Here is a 10,527-nt window from a genome sequence, read left to right as displayed (position 1 = left end):
AGACCTGAAAAAGTCATCTGTAGAAATCAAAAGCGAGCTGTAGTATTATAGCTCAAAAGGTTGAGTACCTCAACATGGCTGTAACATACAATCATGCATAACCACAGTCTTGGACTTGCCATCCCCAACAGTGATGTTTTTCCACATCAGAAATGTTATACTAGTTCAGGAATTTAGGAACGTTGTACATTCCCTGAGGCAAATGTGTAAATAATGATGTTCCAGTCTGGTGGAAGCAGAGCTATTGAGGCAGGTGCTCCAATGAAGGATGGAATGAATGTGTAGTTGCTCCTTCATGTTAGTGTTTTTATGCTCTGTGTTATCTGCGTCGTGTGAGTGAATCTGAGCTTGCCAAAATTTACCCTGCCACCCTACTGTTTTTTCTTGTGAATTTCACAGGAAAGGAAACAGAAGACATATTGTAGACGTTTGCATGAGTTTTGGTTGCCATGAGAATTATAATTTCAGTGTCTTTATCTATCCAATTTACAACCGTGTATCCAGTAGTGAGTCATCAAATACCTGGAGTCATTCCCAGGAAGTAAAAAGGAAGTTGTAGAAATAATTAACTAGCTTTGCTCACGAGAATCCTGAAGATACTTGTTAACCTATACCTGTTCAAATTGTAATTGTGTCATTTGCCAGTTTTTGGCATGGCCTGGATGACTTTCACCAAGTTTTATTTTTATGTTCTTACATTTGTAAAATTCATGGGAAAAAAATCAAAACCTATGCAGTAAAAATATTGGGAATATGTTACCATCTTGTATGATATGAAGATGGTGCACGCAGTCATTTATTCACACACAAAGATAATACAAATGACAAAATTCAGTTGACTGTGTCCCTTGTCTTTTATCGACATATAAAATATTGAGCAGTTAATTTACAGTATTATATTTGATTTTTGATATTTGCTGTTCACTTGCACTTGGTTTCCGTTCAAGACATGTTTAAGAAAAGATACGAAGTTGTAGTTGAGTTCTGTCTTCATAAGCATTTATAAATTATTTAGGTGGAATTGAAATAAGGGGAATGAAAGCTTCAAAAAGAAATTCCCCTAGCTGTTTAAGTTATTAAACCTTTTCCTTGCGACATACCAGCTCAATTGTCCATGGAAAATGATCAAATTTTCCAACTGTAACGATGGCCATTTTTTTATGTCTTCCTAACCGGTGTTTGCTTTCTTTGGGGGGGGGGGGGGGTTGTGATCACTCCAAACTTATATAAAATTTTATAAAAAACAGGGTTTTGTGCAATTTATGCCAATATGAATTGGTAAGTATTCTAGTAACCCTATTTTTCCAACCGGATTAGCCAACTATTTCTGCCAAATCTCATTCTTTCCAAGAAAATATCCTTGATGTGTCAGTGTTTCTGTGTGAATGCAACCATGTATAAGCCAGGGAAGAAAAAGTACTGCATCTCCTCTTATTCCCAGTTATACCCCCAGCTGTGTAGCACAGGGACACTTCATCTTCTGTGGAGCTACACGAGTGAACAAAAACAAGCCATAGGTCACAACAAGCGGAGAATGGAGCTGGCAAAAGGTAAGAAAGCCTGGGTACACTACTGCTAAGAAATCTATATTATTCATGACTGGGGAGGCATAGGGAAGCTTATATGTAAGCTTATACGTAGCTGTGAAAAAGGCAAAAAGCAAAAACAGCTAAAACAGTAACAATACCTATTAAACAGAAATTGAATTATTTTTACCAAGCCAACATTTCTGCAATGTTGTCCACAATTACAGCATGGCATATTAATTTCTTTAACTTCCCAGTGCTTCCCAGTATTATTATAAAAACCACATATTCATTTACTGTTTTAATAATAATAATAATTACTACTGTTATTATTTAGACAATTGTATTATATATAACAGTACACATTATTTTAGCATAATTAATTAGGAGGGATTAATATGCTTTGCAGGTTTAATGGTGAGAAATCTGTTTTTAAGCCTTTTCTGATCGCCACCCGAAACTCTGCAACTGTCTGGAGAATGCAAGACTAACGATGCATTTCATTTGTAATGTACGCAGTGAACCACAAAAACCGACTACATCACTTCCTAAATGTTCTGTTATGCCATTTTTTTTTCTACTTCAAGGAAATTTTATGTCAGGCTGCGGTCTGCCATCTGCTTTAATCTGTAGGTTTTCGGTATGTTAATGAGTAAAACTGTGTCGCTAGAGCTCCCAGCTGTCCCTGGCGCCCACACAGCTTTACGAACTTCGTAGCACAATGCAGCAATCAACAGTGTCCAGCTACTTGATATACTGCAATTTGCCGTGTTTGCTGAAAGAAGAAGTGCATTTCCAGTGAATTCTCATACTTTTCATAATTCTGTGAAACGGTGGGTGTAAAAATAATGTGTATTTTTTTTTTACCATTTATTGGACCCTAACCCCACAGTTTCAGGCTTTCAGTAAGTTCACTGGTCCTAGATCAGTATATGGGAGAAACCTAATGGTCAAAACTTTTTTGGAGATTGTGTGTTTTGGGAGATCAAATCATATGAAACAATTATATATAAAATTAACCGAGGTGAACATGAAAATACCTGCTGTTAGTTAGTTAGTTATGCAAAATGGACAAAAAAAATGATTTCATTCTATAGAGATTTCCATCTCCATATGTCTTTAAAAAGTTGTCACAAATGGCATGTTCCTAGAAAAGGCCAGTATCCTAGGCAATACTGACCTATGACATCATAATGGCATTAATCATATTATGAAACCTGGCTTAAGTTATTTCTCTGTTCTGCACTTTCAGTGCCACTCTTTTCACAAGTGAGAAAGGCAGCCATGTACAAGCCTTAAATTGCATCACATGACCAAGCTCCACCCTCGGGGTGTGATAATTAAAGCTGGCAGAGCACCACTCTGGCTTCCCCTCATTTCACCCCGCAGGCTGACACTGGTATTGTAAGCCGAAGGGCTCTAATGGAGACTTGTTCTTCCTTTATTTCACTGCCAGCTTCCAACACCCCCTTTTCGTTTATTTAAAACGTAAGCAATTAAAGCATCTATGTATTTTGACAGTGACTTAAGAATGAAGTTAAGAACATGATATATCTGGTATGTTTGTTTACGTTTTTTCCCAGCTCAGAATCCTTTTCTACAAGTTTTACTGTGAGCGAAAACACACTTGAGGCGAAGACATGCTGGTCCGGGCTGTTTTGATTTCATGAAGAGGGGCACTTGGTTTGAAGGAAATTAAAGCAGTGGAGTTCTCGCATAGAAAAAAGAACCGGTTCAGTTACTTTCTCACATATTTGAACTCTACAGTCAAATGAAGGATGTTTGAGTAGAGAGATATTCTGCAGAGCATTCCTGCTATCAGCAAACACCTGGCTGAGGAAGAGGATAGATTGGACCTTACCTCAAAGTCTATCACACTCAGTGAATAAAAGCATGTTATATGTCCCCTCCTGAGTCCCCTCCCTTACAGCGTGCTTTGAACATTATCAGTTCAGATACGGTAGCTTGCCCCAGTAATTACACAGTTTTAGAGAGCTCAGCACAGAAGTTCCTCATGATGTTAATCAATTAGTTTATCTTATCAGTCTAGCCTGATACCATTCAGACAGGCTACACAGAGGTAGCTAGTTTAGGGAGCTCATTGCAAAGACATTGATAGAGATATCAACTGGGCTACCTGTCCAGCTGGTCCGGTTTTATTTACTCTGTTTCACCGATTGAAGTCCCAATATGTAGTAATTAAGGCCTGCACTGATAAGACGTAATTGATGTTTGACTCACACTGGCATATAGGTATCATGGGTGAAACCTCAGGCTCTCAGATGGATTTGTCTTTAGCAATTACACCTTTCTTTTCAAATAATTATTGGAATGCATGTATGGAGAATGATTTTTTATGCAGAAATTACCCAACAACGAATAGCAACAGCCTGTGTCTACTAATGTCACCTGCAGTGTCTCTACGATTCTATAAATGGTTTAGTTCTGTCCTGAGATTGGAAAAGGGGTACCTAAAGGGGTACCACGAGAGGCAGAAGCAGGTGTTGTGTATGATTGGGACTGTCAGGAGATGACAGCAAGATGGCTGGGGCCTGTTTGTTGCAGTTATTTCGGGGAGTGAGGAAGGGCACAGGGAATACATTGCAAGGATAGTCCTGGAAGGGTGGGGCAGATAATTATGGCTGACAGACCAGTATGCCGCCTCGCTCATCTGAAACAAAGCGCAGCGCCCTGCCACTCCGCATACTCGATGCAGATGAATGCCAGCCTCCCTTATACTCCCATCCTTACCTATCAGATTACATCATCATCGAAGGATGAGTACCTGTTAACTCATGCAGGGGGAATACACACAGCCCATTGACTTACAACTGACTGCCAGTGACCTACAGCTGCCAGCGCTCATGTCGGTGCAGCACGTCCTGACAGCCGCGTCATTGAATCAAAAAGGGGATCACCAATAGCTCTGTGTTCGGCACGAAGCGCATATTTTGCCAAGAATAAATCAACTGCCCGTGTACACAGAGTCAGCTAGAGAGAGCTCTTGCAGTCTAAGGCACTGGAAAAGGTCCCAGAAAGGTCTATCTTATGTACTTCAATATATAAGATAAAAGCTCATCTCGACACAGAAGACATTGTCCCTCCCTAGAGAATAAAACAAAGTTGATGTGTTGTTGCCTACAACCTTCTGAGGGATGAGAGATCTCGGCTACACATCGGCTTCAACACTGCATCACTCGCACTCACCACTTGACTCCCATATACCTATAACCACTTGACATTTTAATCGACATTTCCTGAGTGCTTTCGTATTAAAGGTCCCAACATTTCATTGCTCATGACATTGATTAAAAAACATCTTTATGCAAGATAGAAAATGGAGGGAAAGTCCTGGTACATTCAGACAGCCAGGAGATAGCAGAATGTAATGTCAATGTCTGATCTGAATACCACGCCTAACTCTTCATAAACAAAATGCAATCCAGTTCCTCTTTCATATATTGTCCTGCTGTCTTGCTAGATATTCTTTCAAAGTTGTTAAATTACTTTGAATATCAGAAATTGGCAAGTATTTGCACATCACAATTTTCTTTACAATGTGCTCAGTTTTTATTAATTCAATAATGTCAGGATCGCGGGTTGTGCAAACGGGCAGGCTGGCAGGAATGACCAGGCAGACAAGCGAAAGACGAGGAATTATTAAAGGGAAGGTCAGGGAAACAGCGAGGGAACATCGGACATTGACTAACATCAATGACAGACAAAAACCAGGGCAAGACATGGACTGGGCGAAAATAATCAGACACAGCTGGGCAAGATCAGGGAAGCACATGTGGATAATCAGGGGGCGTGGCACACACAAGGATCGGACGAGCCGGGAATGACAAATAAATATTCTGAGAAAAAAATATCTGACTGCTTGCAAATGAATTGATTTTGCTGAAAAATTTAAATAGCATTTCAATTTTAATTTGTAATATATGGTATATACAGAGTGCCAGTTAAAAAGTCTAGACAGAGTTACACTTAATGCATTTGTCTCTTAGTTATGTTATTCAGCAGATTGTAATGGTGGCAGGCCAGTCTTAGTGTCCATGCTGACCCCCATCCACCAGCGAAAGTACCTACAATAGGCATGCAAGCATGTGAACTGGACCTTTGAGCAATGGATGAAGGTCGCCTGGTCTGAGGAATGGCTGGGTACATGTTGAGCTTCTATGGGATGTGTTGGATGGATAAGTGCAATGCATGACTATGTAGCCCCATATGTAGCAGGATGCCATGCACTGTGTGTCGTGACACATTACTCCTGTAATCAGCATCAAAACTACCATCTATTTGTGCCACAGTAGCCCATCTATTGGTTTGTACCACACAGGATAGGCTTCATTCACATCTCACTTTCAGGAGTCTTGGCCACCCAACATCCTGTAGCCAGTTCATGGTTGTACCCTCCTCTGACCACTCTCAGTAGGTATTCACCACAGCTAACCATGAGCACCTCACAAGCCTTGCCAATGCAGAGATCCTCTGACCCATTCATCCAACCATTAAGATTTGGTCCTTGTCAGAGTCACTCAGATTAGTATCCCTGCTCATTTCGTCTGTATTCAGCGTTTTGTCTACAAGTACTGATTGTTAGCTTAAGGTCTAATACATCCCAGACCATAACCCACACTATTTTCACAAGATGTCGTACAGCTTGTTATTCCAATATTAGAAAAATGTGATATGTTAGTCTTTAGATGCAGATAACTAAAATAAAAAAGCAAAAAAGAATCTACATGCATATTATCACAGGCATATTTGTTTATGTTTGCATTTATTTGCTTATTTGTTTGTTGGTTCATTATCAATCATCTTTCTGTCTGTCATGCAAATATGATATTAATTGCATGTAAAAGTATGTACCCTGAGCAGAATTAGTGGGTGGATGGATGGATGGATGGATGGATGGATGGATGGATGGATGGATGGATGGATGGATGGATATATTGAGGCTTTTTCCACCAGAATTACTAAGATCCTAAAACAGTGTAAAGGCCTTTTTCAGGCTGAGCCAGTTTAACAAGCCAGCTATATTTTACACATCCATCCATCCATCCATAAATCAATCGTCAATAAGCACATATCCTAGTGAGGGTCGCATATCTCATACATAAAACGTACATGTGTCATAAAACATATAAACATCAGCTGTGCATCGTCTGCATCAGAAGGAATACGGAGGAGATGCACACTTCAAACCACTCTCATCCCTAATTTCCAAACAGTCTGGAACACCTATGCAGAGAGCAGAAAAAAAAATCTTAAATTGGGAATCTATTACTGGGCCTTCAGTGCAGTGAGGCCTCTCTCAGTCCTATAAACACAGAGAAATGTGTTGAAGCACACAGGCTTTATAAGTTTCCCTTCTTCAGAGTAATACGGTTTGAATGGCTGGTAAAATGGGACTGGGAGAATTTCATTCCCGCAATCTCCCCAGGCGAGCCACCTTTGGCCTTCTGATGATATGAGTCTTTTCTATTTTTTCCCCTGCTGATGGGACGACTATAATAAGTCAGGGCAGGAAGAGTGGGTGGACGGGGCTTACTTATTTGCAGAATAGATCAGGTGTATAGTTCAGACAGAGATTAGCTCATCTCTGAATGGTAATTACCACACTGGAAATCTAGATCAAAGACAGATATAGCTGGATATCCACCCGTTTCAAATTTTTATCAATCTCTACCCTTTGACTTCCACTGAAATAAAATTACATCTTTGTTAGTATTTTAGGATTGTGTGGCAGGTATCTTAGATCCAGGTTGCAGACTGGATCCAGGTGAAATTAATTTGCATTCAAATGTACAGTGATTCTTTAAAACACCAGCTAACAGAGAATCTATTTGTTTGTTTTTTTTTTCTATCCCTGAAGTCTGTCTGGAGCAACACAAAGCAAAAGGGCAATTTGACGAAATAATCTGATGATGCTTTACACATTGCGATTCATTGATGCCCTGGTAGTATTCTTGTTTCAAATTCTGTTAAGGAATTCTGGGGAAAGAAAATAAACTGGAAAATGAGCGGAATTTGCTGTTGTAAGCTGGTTGGAGTACAACTGTTAAGAGTGACATGGAGGAGTGGATATATATTTCACATTGTGGTTATGGCAGATTTATTGTACATGGGATTAATAAGATAGATTTGAGCAAAACAGATCAGATTCCTCTGGGAGGAGTGCTAATCCCAAAAACTCAGCATTGACGAGTGTGGTGTTATCGTTTTTACGAAGGGGCTAAATCTTTTATTTTTCTGTTGAACGGAGTGTGCTGGGCCACAATGTCCTCCCTGGACAGATTTGTCAAAGTAGATGTGAGTCAACAATCCTCGTGAAGTTCTTAATGCAAGTCTTACTATGGCTGTAATATAATATTTATGTGTAGACATTATGATCCACTTAAACAGCAAAGACAGCATAAGGCAGCTCCCCGAGAGCATTAATCACCTCTTTCTACATTAGATGATGATGTTAGTAATTTCAGCTCGAGGTAGGAAAAGTGAAACGTGTTTGATGGAGTCATTTGTGTTTTTTGTTGATCAGTAGGTAACTCACTGGCATCCCTACTAGGCTGTACCCCAGCCCTGTGTCACCTGGGTTAGGCTCCAGGTCCCCTTGCAACCCTGATCAGGATAAATGGTTGGAACGGAGATGATGAAAGGTGGGATAAAGGATGCATCACAATTTGCTAATAATATATAAACAATAACATGAGATCAGTATGTAACGAAAACTAGAGTAACCATATTTGGTGAAATGGAAACGAGATTATGCTCTGTCACCCACAAAATGTCTCAAATATAAAAGAAAATGGCTTCTGCCTTTGCATTGCAAACAGCTAAGCTAAGATTGCTAAACTTCAAGAAAATGACACAATTCACTGTACACACAAATACAAAAATAAAATGTCAGTGTGTCAGTGGTTTCTTGAAGTTGATGTCACTCATAAGCAACACGAAGGCATGTGCATAATGTTTAATTTTGAAAGTTAACGCTTGCACGAGCCTTTCAAACGCTGCGTGATGACTGAAAATTGGTGCCTTTCCTTCACTTGGTACTCCACTGCAACTTGCAACACTGGGTCAGATGGATTGCAGTGCTAAACCTGGACATGATTTTTGTAAAATCACCCGGATGCCCAGACATGGGCTAAAAAAGAGGATTGAGGAAACAACTGATTTATGGTGACACTAAGTAAGACTTAGTTTGTGGTTAATTCATACTTAAGTAATAGCATAATATTATATTATTTGTGCCCTGTCAAGTGAAGTGTTAAAAAAATGTTTTAGAATAAAATTATTAAATCTTAATAATACACTTTTTTGTTACTGACAAAATCATATTCTATTGACCTTCATGAAGATCCTACAGTCCTACAGTCATTTATATCTTTTTTATGCTGGTTTGTAGCTGATTTATTTTCTGACATATAAATATTTGTGTACATTGTGATGTCATCACTGTGCGGCCGATATGAGCTGTCATGCAAAATTCCATCCCCCCCCCACCACCACCACGTGACGTGTCATTCATCTGTTCGGCTAATGATGCAGTTTCAATGTATATTCAGCTCAACAACGATATCTTGCCAGCCCTAACCATAACCCCTACCCAGCCCTAACCCTAACCCAGCCCTAACCCCTACCCAGCACTAACCCCTACCCAACCCTAACCCTAACCCCTACCCAGCCCTAACCCCTACCCAACCCTAACCCTAACCCAGCCCTAACCCCTAACCCCTACCCAGCCCTAACCCTAACCCCTACCCAGCCCTAACCCCTACCCAACCCTAACCCTAACCCAGCCCTAACCCCTAACCCCTACCCAGCCCTAACCCTAACCCCTACCCAGCCCTAACCCCTACCCAGCCCTAACCCTAACCCCTACCCAGCCCTAACCCTAACCCCATCCCAGCCCTAACCCCTACCCAGCCCTAACCCCTACCCAGCCTAAACCCTAACCCCTACCCAGCCCTAACCCCTACCCAGCCCTAACCCTAACCCCTACCCAGCCCTAACCCCTACCCAGCCCTAACCCTAACCCAGCCCTAACCCCTACCCAACCCTAACCCTAACCCAGCCCTAACCCCTACAAAGCCCTAACCCCTACCCAGCCCTAACCCTAACCCAGCCCTAACCCCTACCCAGCCCTTATCATAAGTGATGAAACAGAATACGAGACTTTTGGCATTTTTAGTTATTTAATTGCATTCACAGATCTTTTTGGGGACCTGAAAATGGTCAACAAAATGTCAAAATAACAGGTTTTTATTACAAAGTGGGGAACATTTGGCCCCACAATGCAATATAAACATAGTCCACACACAAACACACGCACGTCATATCCTATGGGCAACTGAAGAACAGCATGTAGCGTAGCTTCATGCTTTTGGACAACAGGAGGGAAGCAGTACAGCTCAGGGAAACATTCAAAGCCACAACCCGGGAGGTGTGAGCCACTGCACTGCCTCGTTATTATTATTATTATTATTATTATTATTATTATTGTCCGAAATCTGTGTAGAAATCTTCATTGTTCAATGGTTTTTTTCTTGCTTTTTGTATAAAGAACACTTAGAATAGCATTGTAGCAGCAAATACTGGTAATTACAATGCGCGTTTATATTAAAAAATGCATATAATAATCAGAAGCATTTCTGAAAACACTGCAGGCTGCCTGCTGCTATGTCATCAAATTATGTGGTGGCTATGCATTTACCTGCCTGATTCTGTTACAGAAACACATTTTCAGTTAACTGGCTGCTTTAATTGGGCCTCTGAGCTGTGGTCTCTATAATCCCTCCCCATATTTGTTGACCCTTGTGGGTTTGAGTGTAAGAGGACCCACCTTCACCTCCCCCCTTCTCCTCCCACACTTTGAGCTCTGAAAACCCGTCTAAAGCCTGTGGGTTCAGTCACAGCATGAATGTTTAGAAAGCTCCGGTTAAGTACCTCTGTGCATCACTTAAACACCATCAACAGCCTAAAGGAGCCTCCAGCA

At 40.7% G+C, this 10,527-nt stretch overlaps 1 long non-coding RNA gene across 1 annotated transcript in view; it reads left to right on the top strand.

The window, feature by feature from the left end:
- Positions 1-1,462: 1,462 nt before the first annotated feature.
- The window catches only part of LOC125712791 (uncharacterized), a 32,109-nt gene continuing 23,044 nt past the window's right edge, over positions 1,463-10,527 (top strand). Inside the window, exon 1 of the long non-coding RNA XR_007383401.1 lies at positions 1,463-1,550. This is a non-coding gene — a long non-coding RNA (uncharacterized LOC125712791). The remainder of the gene's footprint in view (positions 1,551-10,527) is intronic.

The sequence above is a fragment of the Brienomyrus brachyistius genome, chromosome 2, assembly GCF_023856365.1.
Source record: "Brienomyrus brachyistius isolate T26 chromosome 2, BBRACH_0.4, whole genome shotgun sequence".
Lineage (NCBI taxonomy): Eukaryota > Metazoa > Chordata > Actinopteri > Osteoglossiformes > Mormyridae > Brienomyrus > Brienomyrus brachyistius.
The sequence above is the reverse complement of the archived record's forward strand: the minus strand, read 5'-3'. Positions and strand labels throughout refer to the sequence as shown.